Raw genomic sequence first — 15,757 nt, forward strand, 5'->3', positions numbered from 1 at the left:
AACACTACGGGCAATTCACCTGACCCGCACATCTTTGTGACTGTGGGAGGAAACTGGAGCACCCAGAGGAAACCCACGCAGACACGGGGAGAACGTGCAAACTCCTCACAGACAGTCGCCTGAGGCTGGAATCGAACATGGGACCCTAGTGTTGTGAGACAGCAGTGCTAACCACTGAACCACCGTGCTGCCCCAAATTATTTACTCTCGCTCTCTCTGTCACCTGATTTCTTCTACTATTGTCTCTCTATCTGCTAATCCCTTGCTTTTCCTCATGTTGTCTCTGCTTCCCTTTCTCTCTGTCCCTCACAGGAAGAATATGCATGTCACACTGTTTAACCCCTTACAGATTCACACAACACATTTCACTAACCTCTTCTCTAGCTAATTATCAGATGTGGCTTAATGGGCAGCACTCTTGTTCCTGGGTCAATGGGTTATGAGTTCAATATCCACTTAAACCACAGATGTCTGGACTCACACTCCAGCATAGTACTGAGGTGTTGTCTTTTGGATGGGATAGTGGAACTAATCAGATCCTATCCACCCTCTAAGATGGTGGTGGAGATCCTGTTGTAAAAACAATCAAGCCCACTGACATCAAGGCATGCAAGCAAGATACAGAAAGGGACCCTCCTCGTCCCCTTGGGAAGAAGTGAATGAGAATTTCCCCCCTTAAACGAAAGCAAAATACTGTAGATGTTGGAAGTCTGAAATGAACACATGGAATATCGGAGTAACTCAGCATCTCTGGCAGCATCTGTTGAGAGTGTGGTGCTGGAAAAGCATAACAGGTCAGGCAACATCCAAAGAGCAGGTGAATCGACATTTTGGGCATGAGCCTGTCATCATGATGAAGGGTTTATGCCCAAAACATTGATTCTTCTGCTCTTTGGATGCTGCCTGACCTGCTGCGCTTTTCCAGCACCACGCTCTCAACTCTGATCTCCAGCACCTGCAGTCCTCACTTTCTGCTAGCATCCGTACAGAGGGGAAACAAAGATAATATTTCGAGTCCAGTCCATCTCCTCCTCAGAACACTTCAGTTCTGAAGTTCCAAATCCCGAGGGGGCTGTTCAGGGTAGACAGGGTGAAGCTGTTCCTACTTGTTAAAGAAACAAGAGAGGGCATGGATTTTAAACTGCTGCACAAACAAAGCAAGAACAACGTGAGGAAAAGTCTTTTACAAGCAGGGAGTAGTTAGAGTGTGGAATGCACTGTTTGCAAATTTGGTGGAGACAGGTTCAACTGGGCTCTTCAAGGGAGTATTGGATGGTTACTTGGATAGTAACAGTGTGCAGGGATATTGGAAAAAGGCAGGATATTGGCTGTAAGTAATAAAACCAGTATTGGTATGTTGGGCTAATGGGCCTCCTCCTGCACGGCAATTTATTCTGTGATTGAGTGTGTTTTAACAACATTTCCATTGAACTGAGGCCCAGTGCAAAGTGGTTAGACAAGGTTAAAACATCACGTTTGAGAGAACTCAACTCAACAGCTCAAGTTTCCTCCTCAGTCCAAAGTCCACACACAAACACATCTACCTCGCTCCTCACCTCAATCATAGCCAACCTCCTGAGGTTTAAGCTGGGACAATTGACAGTCAGAACCCAGACTCCTTCTTCTGCTGAATGCACAGAGATCAGAAGAATCTGTTGGTCATCAAGTGTCAGGAGAATAGGTTCAGTGACATTCAACTGGACTCACCATATAAATACAGTGGCTGGTCAGAGCATGGGAATTCTGCAGTGAGTAACTCACCCCCTCATTCCCCAAAGCTTGTCCACCATCGACAAGGCACAAGTCAGGAGAATGATGGAATGCTCCCCATTTGTCTGGATGAGGGCAGCTCCAACAACACTCAAGGAGATTGTCACCATCCAGTATAAAGCAGCCCGCTTCATTGGCACCACATCCAACAAGCACCCACTCCCTCCACCACCGAGGCTCAGTAGCAGCAGTGTGTACTAACTACAAGATGCACTGCAGAAATTTAACAAAGATCATTAGACTGCCTTCCAAACCCATTACCATTTCCATCTAGAAAGACGAGGGCAGCAGATACATGGGAACACCACCCCCTGCAGGTTCCACTTGAAGCCACTTGCTATACTGGCTTGGAAACACATCGCCGTTCCTTCACTATTGCTGGGTCAAAATCCTGAAAGCCGCCTCTCTAATGGCATTGTGGGTCAACCTACAGTATATGGACTGCAGCGGTTTAAGAAGGCCGCTCACCCCCACCTTCTCAAGGGGCAACTAGGGACGGGCAATGAATTCTGGGCCAGCCAGCAAGGCCACGTCCCACAAGTGCATTAAAGAAAAACTTATTTCAACTCTTGCAATGGTGAAATGCCACCTTTGTCCATATCTCAGAAACAGAGAAGAGGTTGGAAATTACACAGAGCAGCCATTAAAAGAGATTGGAGTTCGCTGCAGCTGCAGTTGGTTTAATTGAGAACATCAAGCAATGATAACTGCCCTCTGAGTGTACACATTAAAATTCTTAGGATGCATTGTAACAATAACAGAATGTTTCTCTACTTCAGTCTGTCAGGGAGGCTGTTCTTTAGTGTGGTTTTTTAAAAAAAAATATTTTGAGAAAGACCAAGGAAAGTTTTTTGTTGATACAATGTAAATTATACATCATGACTCTTGCCTCGGCCTGGCTTTAACGATTTTATGCATTTTGCTGAAGTCAAAAGTATGCCAATAGAGACGTATGCTTCTGATTAGAGCAAACGTTACCCGTGGAATTCGGCTGCTTAAGTCAAGGCCGGCCTGTTTAAAAGGGCATTGCCTTGCCCTCGAGGGTCAGCCCCTGGCATTTCCACCTCGTGAAATTGTAGCTTTGTAATGTGTGGCAGGACTCCCCGTGAAGCACGCTGACAATCTGGTGCACCACACTCAGCGTGCCACCCTGCTGACAGTGCCACCCCTCAGGGTATCGCTGACTCGCTCGGGTGGATGTGAAAGGCACCATTGCACAACTCAAAGAAAAGCTGGGACTTCTGAAGAGAACCCTTGGCCGATGGGCATCTGCTTGTGTAACATTGAAGGTGCACAGCAGCATTCAATTTACATAATGTGAAGCAAGTAATCCATTTATATTTTCAAAGGTCACCAACCCTACCCCACCCCCACACCACCCCAAACTCCCCCACACCCACCAACCCCTCATTGCCCCACCCATAATCCCTTCACCCCCCCAAGCCCCCACTCCCACACCACCCCAACCCCCCAAGACTCCCTTTATTGTTTACTTGTTGCATCTGAACAGTATTTTATATTACTGCACAATCTGGTTCCAGGCTTGATCCTTGCTCCAACATTACCAGCATTACTTCAAACATATTGGTCAAACCAATCCCCTCACTATCTCTGCAAACTCTTCCAGCCTTACATCACTCTTCAAGCTCGTCATTCCTTCCACTCAGGCCTGTGGAGCCTTGCCATTTTCCTTCTTTCCACCACTAATGAATGTCTCTTCAGCTGTCTGGGTCATAAACTCTGAAATTCACTTCCTAAACCTCTCCACCTCTATCTCTCGCCCTTTAAAACCCAACCTCTTTGACAGACGTTTCGGTTACCCATTCTAATCCCTCTTTATGTGGTTCTTTGCCAAATCACTGATGGGCTGAGTTAGACAGTACTTACTCAGGATTCCCAATCCACATCAGTGTCCACTGAGTCCTGTCCAACTGCATAGGAATGATACATGACATGGTAGATGCTGAGAGATTATCAGCACTGGCCAGGGAGTTAAAGAAACAGGGGAGTGGACTCAGAACAAGGGATGGCTCATTTTTGATCAGGAGAAATGTCTTAGACCATAAGACCATAAGACATAAGAGTGGAAGTAAGGCCATTCGGCCCATCGAGTCCACTCCGCCATTCAATCATGGCTGATGGGCATTTCAACTCCACTTACCCGCATTCTCCCCGTAGCCCTTAATTCTTCGAGACATCAAGAATCTATGAATCTCTGCCTTGAAGACATTTAGCGTCCCGGCCTCCACTGCACTTTGCGGCAAGAATTCCACAGGCCCACCACTCTCTGGCTGAAGAAATGTCTCCGCATTTCTGTTCTGAATTTACCCCCTCTAATTTTAAGGCTGTGTCCACGGGTCCTAGTCTCCTCGCCTAACGGAAAAAATTTCCTAGTGTCCACCCTTTCCAAGCCATGTATTATGTTGTAAGTTTCTATTAAGTCTCCCCTTAATTTTCTAAACTCCAATGAATACAATCCTAGGATCCTCAGCCGTTGCTCGTATGTTAGACCAACCATTCCAGGGATCATCCGTGTGAATCTCCGCTGGACACGTACCAGTGCCAGTATGTCCTTCCTGAGGTGTGGGGACCAAAACTGGACACAGTACTCCAAATGGGGCCTAACCAGAGCTTTATAAAGTCTCAGTAACACAACGGTGCTTTTATATTCCAACCCTCTTGAGATAAGTGATAACATTGCATTCGCTTTCTTAATCACGAACTCAACCTGCATGTTTATCTTTAGAGAATCCTTGACTAGCACTCCTAGATCCCCTTGTCTTCACTCAAAGGGTCGTGAATCTTTGGAATTTTATCCCCCCACCAGACTATAGAGTCTCCATCATTGACTACGTCGGAGTCTGGGATGGACTGAATTTTGGCCTCTTTCAGGGAATTAAGGGATTTGGGGAGAAGGTGGGCAAGTGGATTGACACTCAGGATTAGACATAACTGCATTGAGTGGTGACAGACCAGTCTCAAGGGGCCGAATGAGATACCACTGTTACTATTTGTTGATTGTTAACTATTCCTGGCAACACTCACGTTATAACAGGGAAGGGACAAACTGGAAGATTGAGGACTGAACTCAGCTACTCTGAAATGTGAAAACAATATAAAAAATACAACCAGCTTATCACCATAGACCATGGAACATAAAACCTTACAGCACAGAACAGGCCCTTTGGCCCTCAATGTTGTGCCAACCTGTGGAATCAATCTGAAGCCTATCTATCCTACACTACTCCATTTTCATCCGTATGTTTATCTAATGACTATTTAAATGCCCTTAAAGTTGGCGTGTCACCAACTGGACAGACAGAGGGCAAGGTGGCATTTTGGGTCGACTCACTTTCTGTGAAGGGTGGCAAAGTGACTGAGCAGTTAGCACCCCAGCCTCAGGGTGCAGGGTTCAATCCCACTCTCAGGCAACTCACTGTGTGGAGTTAGCATAGTTTTCTTGTGTCTGAGAGGGTTTCCTCCAGGTGCTCCGTTTTCCTCCCACAATCCAAAGATAGGCAGGAAAGGTGGATTGGCCGTGTTAAATTGCTGATAATGTCTATGTGGATTAGCCACAGGTAAATGCTGGGTTATAGGGCAGGGTGTGGGATGTTGTTTGGTGGGTCACTGTGATCCAATGGGCTGAATGGCCTTTCCACACTATAGGGATTCTATGAACTGAGAGGTCACCTGAATGCTCCCCATCCAAAATATGAGCCCACTATTTCATTTTACGAAGGGATCTGTTATTTCCAACAATGTATTGTTTTATTTAAATGAATTTGATTGAAGTTTGTAAGCTCTGAAGGTAAGGCTCCTCAGTTAGAATCACCTTTCTCAGGATAGTCATTTGAGAGGGTATCATGAGATGGAAAGCCTACTTGGAGGATATTGTTTGTAGAACATCTGAGTACACATTCCAGGAAGGGGGTGTCTAAAATAGTTTCTTAGCCTCTCGTGAGCACCCCAGCTCTGGAACTTGGGATGACGGTTAATGTCAGAAGAGAATTCTGTGCAGGGCAGGGATTGAACATTCAGGACTGTACTCTTTGAGGTTTAATTAGCATTTAAGGAAGTCAGACATTCAGGAATTGACAGCAATTGCGATTGACTCCACATTAGTCAGTAGATGGTAGAAATCTCTCGGGTCTTGCTTATCTTCCCTAAAAGACGACTTTCAAAGTCTGAGAAACATTCAGTGAACTTCTAAATGATGTTGTTTTTGAATAGTTCCCTTTTTAACTGCCATCCTGACACAGACCCTAGCGTCACTGAGACTGCAGTGAGGGAAGACTGCCAGCCTCACTGATGTTTGTATGTGTGTGTGTTTTGCACTGCAGCCTGTTATCTCGTGTCTCTCCTGTCTCCACACTTTTCCTGTTTAAAGACATTTGCTGATTTTTTCTGAGCAATTTCTTGCCCTGTTAAAAGCAGCAGACATTGTCATGGTGGAGATGAGCTCCCTGGTGCCTCTAGTCCTCTTGCCATAGATTAGATACCGTGGCTGTCTGGTGACGCAGAGAGCTAAGAGAAGGCCTTTCTGTCGCACGCAATCAGTTTAGAAAAACATAATTGTGAGTGAGTGGGCTGGGTAATGTAACTGGCTACAAGTTCCCCTGCTTGATTAGTCATAAAAGTCTGTTATCTTGCACAAATTTAAAGGAGGAATTAAACATGAAGTATACACTTGAGGGATCATTTCACACGAATAATTTCATGAAGAGCAACACAAATGCCAGGAAGACTCCAGACTCACTTCTAATCAGCACTGACTTAACTCACTCAACTCAAAGCATTCCTAGCCCTCAACCGTACTGCACCCCTGCCATCTCCCCCCTTCCCCCACCCCCACCCCAACACCACCCCAATTTAAGTCAGACCATGCTTCCCAGTTGTTGTTTCTGGAAGCTTGCTGTGTGTAAATGGTTTGTTGTCACAGTTGCACCAGCTATCACCTCCACAACACTTCATCGCTGGAAAAGGGCCTATGGGATGTCTAGGTGTGATGAAAAGGGGCGATCGACAAGGAGGGCAGCAGCCTATCTCAAAGCCAGCTGGGAAGGGGGAACAAATTGGAACTGAAGTCACATGATGGCGGCAGGGTGGTTAGCACCGTTGTCTCACTGTGAGAGAGACCCAGGTTCAACTCGAGTGTCACTGGAAAGTGATCAGGAGGGGTGCGACCCAACTTCCTTTAATCCTTGGGGATTTGTGGAGACCTATTGCCCTTGAACCGGGTGGTAGAAGGCTTATGACAAATATAAGCCTTGAGAACATAAGGCAATGAGAAGATGTTAATCTGAGGCTCTGACTCAGGTGGATGTAACTTTTCCCACTGAACTATTTCAAAGAAGAACATGAATATTATCTGTCTGTGTGGAGTTTGCACAATCTCCCCGTGCTTGTGTGGGTTTCCTCGAGGTGCTCCAGTTTCCTCCCACAGTCCAAAGATGTGCAAGTTAGGATGGATTGGCCATGGGGAATTGTTCCGTAGTGTGTAGGGATGTGCAGGCTAGGTGGGTTGGCCATGTGAAATGCAGGAATGGGGTGGGATGCTCTTTGGAGGGTCAGTGTGGACGTGATGGACCAAATGACCTGTTTCCACTCCGTAGGGATTCTATGACCTGATTGAATGAATCTGAAAGACCCATCACTCACAAAGCAGGTACATGGAGTTTTTAACATTTCTTCACGGAATGTGGCGGGTGCTTGCAATGCTGAACCCCATCACTGTAGGTCTGGAGTCACGTGTAGGCCAGACCAGGTAAGGTTGGCAGATTTCTTTCTCTGATAGATGTGGAGGATCCAGATGTATTTTTGCAACAATCAACAGTGGTGCCAAACTATGATAGAATTCAAATTTCACCATCTACCACATTGCAATTCAAACCGGTGTCCGTAGGAGACTCATCTGAGGCTCTGGATTACTCACCCAGTGACATTGTCATCATAGCACTAACTCATTCTAGCTGTTGGATGAAAGCTACAATACCTTCTTGATTAAACATTCTGATGGCACCAATGAGGTTCATGATAGCCATTTCAGTAACATGCCTGAGGACAATTGGCACTTAATCAAGGCTCCTAGACAGGAGAAAATGAATGAGAGGAGTTAAAGAGAATTAAACATGTACCAAAACCTGCATTCAAAACCCCTTGATGGTTCTGACAGGGACTGGTAAAGTGCCTTGTTCAGAAATATGCACAAGGCTCTCCATTAAAACACAAACTGAGAATGATGCTGTGTAATTCAGAGAAACTACCACCTAAATGATTGATGTGACAGCAGTATAACAAGATGGTTGAGGAACTAGCCCTCTGAATGCTTATTATCGTGCATTGAATTATACATAGAAAAAAATACATTTGTATAGCACTTTGCAGAAGCCTGAGATGTCCTTATTATAGTCAACGAAGTATGGTCACTGTTGCCATACAGGAGGGACAGGATCTAATTTATTCACAGGAAGTACCCATAGGCATCAAGTATCCATTTTAGTACTGTGGAATGAGGGACAAATATTGATAATCATAGAAATCATGGAATCCCTACAGTGCACTGACTGTCCGAAGAGCATCCTGCCCATTCCATCCCCATAAACTTGCATTTCCCATGGCTAGCCCACCACCTGCATATCCCTGGACACTATGGGCAATTTAGCATGGCTAATCCGTCCTAACCCGCACGTCTTTGGACTGTGGGAGGAAACCAGTGCACCCGGAGGAAACCCACACAGACACGGGGAGAATGTGCAAACTCCACACAGACAGATAATGTTCATGTTCTTCTTAGAAATAGTTCAGTGGGATATTTTACATCCACCTGAGAGGGCAGTCAGAGCCTCAGGTTAACATCTTCTCATTGCCTTATGTTCTCAAGGCTTATATTTGTCATAAGCCTTCTACCACAGTTCAAGGGCAATAGGTCTCCACAAATCCTCAAGGATTAAAGGAAGTTAGGTTGCACCCCTCCTGATCACTTTCCAATGACACTGATGGAGCCATGACTGCTACAGAAATTGGACAAGGCCATGGCTATGATGCCCTCACAGTCAAATAGCCAGGCACATTCACTGCCATGACTTAATATGTCAAGACTGGTTGCTAAGTGAAAGGATAGCCAGCTATTTGTGAAACTGCCGCCCAACGACATTCCTGTGAACAAAGAATTAAGGAGAATGACAACCTGCAAATGCAGTCACCAACACACACACACACACACACACACACACACATATATATACACACATACACAGATACACACAGACATACACACAGACACACATATACACACACACATACACACACACACATACACACATATACACACACACAGATACACACACACACGTACACACACACACACACATACACACAGACACACACACACATACACACAGATACACACACGCACACATACACACACACAGATACACACACACACATACACACATAGAGATACACACGCACATACACACAGATACACACACACAGATACGCACACACATACACACATAGAGATACACACACATACACACACACATACATACACACATACATACAGATACACACACACATACACACAAAGAGATACGCATGCACATACACACATACACACGCAGAGATACATACGCACCCATACACACAGAGAGATACACACACACAAATACACACACAGATACACACAGAGAGATACACACACACAGAAATACACACACACACACACACACACAGAGGTACACACACATACACACAGATACACACATACACGCACACACACACATATACACACACACACAGATACACACACATACACACACACATACACAAACACACACATACACAAACACACACACTCACACATACAGATACACACACATATACACACACACAGATGCACACACACTCACATACACATACACACACAGATACACACACACTAACATACACATACACACACACACAGATACATACACATACAGACACAAACACACACAGATACATACACACACTCACATACACACACAGATACACACACATTCACATACACAAACACAGACACACACATACATACACACACACATACACAGACACACACAGACGCACACACATACACACACAGATACACACACATACACAAACACACAGACACACACACATACACAGAGACACACAGAAACACACACAGACACACACACATACTTAAACACACACACACACATACAAACTCACAAGCACACACAAACACACATAACACACGCGCGCGCACACAAACTCATACGTGCATGCACAGACACACACACACACACACACACACACACACACACACACACACACACACACACACACACACACACAAAACCATGTCATGGTCATTCCCATTTCCAAATATTCATCGGCAAGTTGAAAAAAAATTGCCGTGCAGACTAAGTTTTCTGTTCCAAGATATGGTAATGTAGCTGTTTCTAATTACACTAAATAAAGCAAAGTTTGAAACACTGGAAAAAATATACACTTAATCTCAGCAATTATTGTCTTTGTGTTACATTCCAAGGTTGGAGTTGGAACATTCGGATGCGAAGTGCTTATTACTGAATGCAGGAGGCAGAGCAATTTTCAATAAAGCATTGGGTCTGTCTGTCTGTCTGTTTGTCTGTCCGTCTGTCTGTCCGTCTGTCATTCTTCACCCCAGAAGAGGTAAAACATCCTCATCCATTCTTGGCATTGCAATCCTGATTCTCTGTTCTGCCTATGTCACTATGTTATTGTTGCCATGAAGTTTCCCTTGTTTCTTCCTTTTTCCAGGCTTGCAACATGCCGAGATGTTTGGGCTGTGCCAATTCTAGACTCTTGAAAAGAAAACAAAAGAAATAGGAGCTGGAGTAGGCCATTCAGCCCATTGAATCTGCTTCACCGTTCAATAATATCAAATCTGAGCTTTGCTCTGCACTCTGTCTTTGTGCCTGCTCTCGATATCCTCTAGTTCTATTACCTATCCTCAAAATTCATCACCCTGTTGTTGTGCCTTCAGCAGTTTATATCCTTCGCTCCTGAATCTCCCACCCTCCTATTGTCTCGGCCTTTCCCTCCCCCTTTAAACTGCTCTCTTAATTCTGTCCCATCCACTATTTTGTTTGGTTGCATCTCATAATCTTTTGCGTTTTGGCTCATAGCAGAGTCACAGAAACAGACCCGTCGGCCCAACCAGTCCGTGCCAAACATAATCCCAAACTAAACTAGTCCCGCCTGCCTGCTCCTGGCCCATATCCCTCCAACCCTTTCCTAGTCATGTACTTATCCAAATTTAAACATGGTAACCGAATCCCCACCCACCTTTTCCTCGGGAAGTTGAGTCCACAAGTGAATTACCCTCTGTGTAAAAAAATTTGCCCCTCATGTCTTTTTAAAATTTCTCTCCTCTCACCTTAAAGTGCTCGTCTTGAAATCCCCCATCCTCGGGAAAAGCCACCTATCATTAACCCTGTCTACACCCTTCATGATTCTATAAATGTCTATCAGGTCACCCCTCGACCTCCCACGCTGCAGTGCAAAAATCCCAGCCTATGCAGCCTTTTTTTATAACTCAAACCTTCCATACCCAGCAACAGCTGGACTTAATGGTATGGTCCTGGAGAGTGTTGCTGAACACAGAGACATTGGAATGCAGGTTCATAGCTCCTTGAATGTGGAGTCGCAGATAGTGAAGAAGGCATTTGGTATGCTTTCCTTTATTGGATAGAGTATTGAGTACAGGAGTTGGGAGGTCATGTTGTGGCTGTACAGAACACTGGTCAGGCCACTTGTGGAATATTGTATGCAATTCTGGTCTCCTTCCTATCAGAAGGATGTTGTGAAACTTGAAAGGGTTCAGAAAAGATTTACAAGGATGTTGCTAGGGTTGGAGCTATAGGGAGAAGTTGATAGGCTGGGGCTGTTTTCCCTGGAGCGTTGGAGGCTGAGGGGTGACCTTATAGAGGTTTATAAAATCATGAGGGGCATGGATAGGATAAATAGATAAGGTCTTTTCTCTGGGGTGGGGGAGTCCAGAACCAGAGGGCATAGGTTTAGGATGAGAGGACAAATATATAAAAGGGACCTGTGGGCAACTTTTTCATGCAGAGGGTGGTATGCGTGTGGACTGAGCTGCCAGAGAAAGCGGTGGAGGCTGGTACAATTACAGCATTTAAAAGGCGTCTGGATGGGTATATGAATAGGAAGGGTTTGGAGGGATTCCTAGTCACCCTATTTATGTATGATGCAAACTTCAAAGTCCCTCTGTTCCACAAGACAAGCCAACGGCCTACTATTAATTGTGTAAGTCCTTAAGATTTCTTATTATGTTGAAAATAGTGAATAAATACAAGTTGTTATTGTTCTTATCTAAGTCATTACTACGTTGACAACTTGACTTTTCTCATCATCTCCTGTTCTAATATATTCATTCCCAGAAGGGAATGAAAAGGGAAATCCTTACCAACTCTCCTGCAATTATTGAATCTCTGGGGGAAACCATCTTTTGTGCAAACTGAACTCAATTTAATCCAAGGACTAAGAATAAAGAGGGATCTCACAGAAATCTGAAAAACTCTAACAGGACTATGCTTGCCTTTAAACAACCGCCAAACCTCAAACAGATCATTGTTCGTAGCAAGCTGCCCAGCTCTCGGGACAACTCCATACAACCCTGTCACGGTAGGCGCTGCAAGACGTGTCAGGGTGTGGACATGGATACCATCATTACGCGTGGGGACACCTCCCACTTTGTACGTGGTAGGTACTCATGTGACTCAGCCAACGTCGTCTATCACACGCACACTCACACACACTCCTATACACACACACATACACAAGGACACACATATACATAGACACGCACACAGACACTCACACACACCCTTACAGACACACACACTCCCACACCCACACAGGCATCCTCTCAGAGACTTAGACCACTCCACACTCACACACACACATATACACTCTCTCTCACGGACACTCACAACCCCCCACCCCAGACAAGCACACACAGACAGACAAAGACCCACATGCACACATATATTTTGTGGGGTGAATTTGTACTTACAGAGTTATATTGTACTTTGCTCAAACACCACATGAATGCATGTAAAACTCTGTTTTCTCACTTTTTAGATTAGAATCAATCTAAACATCATGGCATGGACAGAGAACACAGAGGACTAATGCCTTCAACATATTGTGTAGCTATCTCCCATTGTTACGGCTAACCCGAGAATACGACTTTTAAAAAAAGGTTTTGTGATTTACACATGAAAGAAGTGAAACTATCACTGTATTCTAACAGATGAAGGACTCAACAGATAATCAAGGTATTTTTCAATGTACAATTTCAGTTACATTACACTGTAAATTTTGCTATCAACTCTGTGCCTTAGAATTGTGTCCTCCACTATCACCTGATGAAGGAGCGTCGCTCCGAAAGCTAGTGCTTCCAATTAAACCTATTGGACTATAACCTGGTGTTGCGTGATTTTTAACTAACAGGACTAGACAGACTAAATACAGGAGGGATGTTCCCATTGACCAAGGAGTTCAGACCAGAGTTCACAGTCTATGGATACAGAGTAGGACCTTTAGAGTCATGCGGCCACAGTGTCATAGAGTCATACAGCGCAGAAACAGACCCTTCTGTCCAATTTGTACCACATCTATCAGACATCCCAATCTGACCTAGTCCCATTTGCCTGCATGTGGCCCATGATGCACAGCGGTGAAAACTTTTGTCTTGATAGCTATACAGTCAGCTCACAGAGTTAAGTAGCATAGGTAAGTAAATAATAGGTAAACAGCAGCAAAAACAAAAACACAGGTACAGGCAAATGTTAACAGTTTGTGAGTCCATTCAGTAGGGTAGAAACTATTTTGGTGCGTGTGTTCAGTCTTCTGTACCTTCTCCCTGATGGTAGAGATTGTAGAAAAATATTGCCAGGGTGGGATAGATCTTTGAGAATGCTGGCGGCCTTTCCTTGACAGCGGGCCTGGTAGATAGATTCTATAGATGGGAGGTTGACTTTTGTGATTGTCTGGGATGAGTTCACCACTCTCTGTAACCATCTCCGATCTTAGAGTTATAAAGTCATAAAATGTACAGCATGGAAACAGACCCTTCAGTCCAACCTGTCCATGCCAACCAGATATCCCAACCTAATCTAGTCTCACCTGCCAGCACCCGGTCCATATCCCTCCAAACCCTTCCTATTCATATACCCATCCAGATGCCTTTTAAATGTTGCAATTGTACCAGCCACCACCACATCCTCTGGCAGCTCATTCCATACACGCACCACCCTCTGGGCATAGGAGAACACTGACAAGTAGATGACCTGAAAGATCCTTGAGATTTACCTGAACAGATTATTTATTTGTCAGAAGAGAAAATCTGAAAGGGATTGAGTCATATGATCAGAAAGCACAATTAACTGAAGGGTTGATAATGTTTTGTTGGTCTTGACTGGGCAAGAATGTCAATTGGACCATCTTGTACAAATAATTCTTGTTTCTATTTTCTTTTAAATATTTTTACCTCCCAATCTCTTCAAAAGATACAATGTTGAAGGTTTGTGTATTGAGAGGATCATCCATTAACATTCCTTACACCTTTTGCCGCATGTCAGCCCAGACTGAATGTTACCAGATACTGATCATGTGACCATGGACTATTTCAGTATCTGAGGAGTCGGTAATTACTATTGAACATTGTGCACTCATCAGCAAACATCCCCATTTCTGACTTCATGATGGAGGGAAGGTCATTGATGAAGCAGCTGAAGATGGCTACATCTAAGATTCCAAACTGAGAAATTTCTGTTCTGATATCCTGGAACTGAAACAATTGACCACCAACAATCACAGGTATCATGCCAGCCCAGGGGAAGTTTCCCATCAGATCTCCATTGAGTCCATTTTCACCGGAGCTCCTTGATGCCAAGCTCAGTCAAACACTGCCTTGAAATCAAGAGCAATCACTTTTGCTTCACCTCCTGAAGTTATCGCTTCAGTCCATGTTTTGATCAATTTATAATGAGGTCTGGAGCTGAGTGATTCTGGCAAATCTCAAACAGAATATCCCTAATCAGGTTACTGCTGAGTAAGCACCCCTTGATAGTTCCATTGGCTATTCCTTTTAGCACTTTACTTATGATTGAGAGTAGACTGATTGGTGCTGTAACTGGTTGGATTGGACTTGTCTTGCTTTTATTGGGTTGGACAAACCTGGGGCAACTTTCCACATTCCCAAATGGATTTCGGTGTGGTAAATGTACTAGGTCATGGTTAATTCTGAAGTACAACCTTTATAAGATCTGCCAGAATATTGACAGTATCCAGCGCCTTCTGCCATTTCTTGATATTACATGGAGCGAATCAAATTGTGTAAAAACTGGCATCCACAATGCCGGGTAGCTCAGAAGGAGGCTGAGTTGGATTGTCCATTTGGCGCCTCTGTTTGAAGGTGCTTGCAAATGTTTCACCCTCCTGGGTTGCTGATGCGGTATGGGGACACTGGTGAAGCCTCCTCTGCTCTTTTATTGCTCAGCACCATTCACAACTGGACAGGGCAGGACTATAGAGCTTCAATCAGACCTGTCAACTGTGGAATTGCTTAACCACCTACTCCATGTTGCCTCCACTGCTTGAGTATACAGGTAGCCCTGTATTTTAACTTCATTAGATTAGCACCTATTTGTTTAGAGAGGCTTGATGCTGCTCCTGGCATGCCCTGATGCATTCTCAATTGAGTCGGTGTTTAGTTTGATGGTAATGGTAGAGTTGGGGATATGGCAGATTTACAGCTTGTGGTTAGATACAGTTCTACTGCTGCACCTCATGGATGTCCAGGTTCGAGCTGTTAAGTCAGTTCCGAATCTTTTTCATTGAGTCCAGTACTGGTGCCACACAACATGAGGGGCCTACCCTCAATGTCAAGAGGAGACTTCACCTTTGTAATAGT

The sequence above is a fragment of the Hemiscyllium ocellatum genome, chromosome 39 (assembly GCF_020745735.1).
Source record: "Hemiscyllium ocellatum isolate sHemOce1 chromosome 39, sHemOce1.pat.X.cur, whole genome shotgun sequence".
NCBI lineage: Eukaryota > Metazoa > Chordata > Chondrichthyes > Orectolobiformes > Hemiscylliidae > Hemiscyllium > Hemiscyllium ocellatum.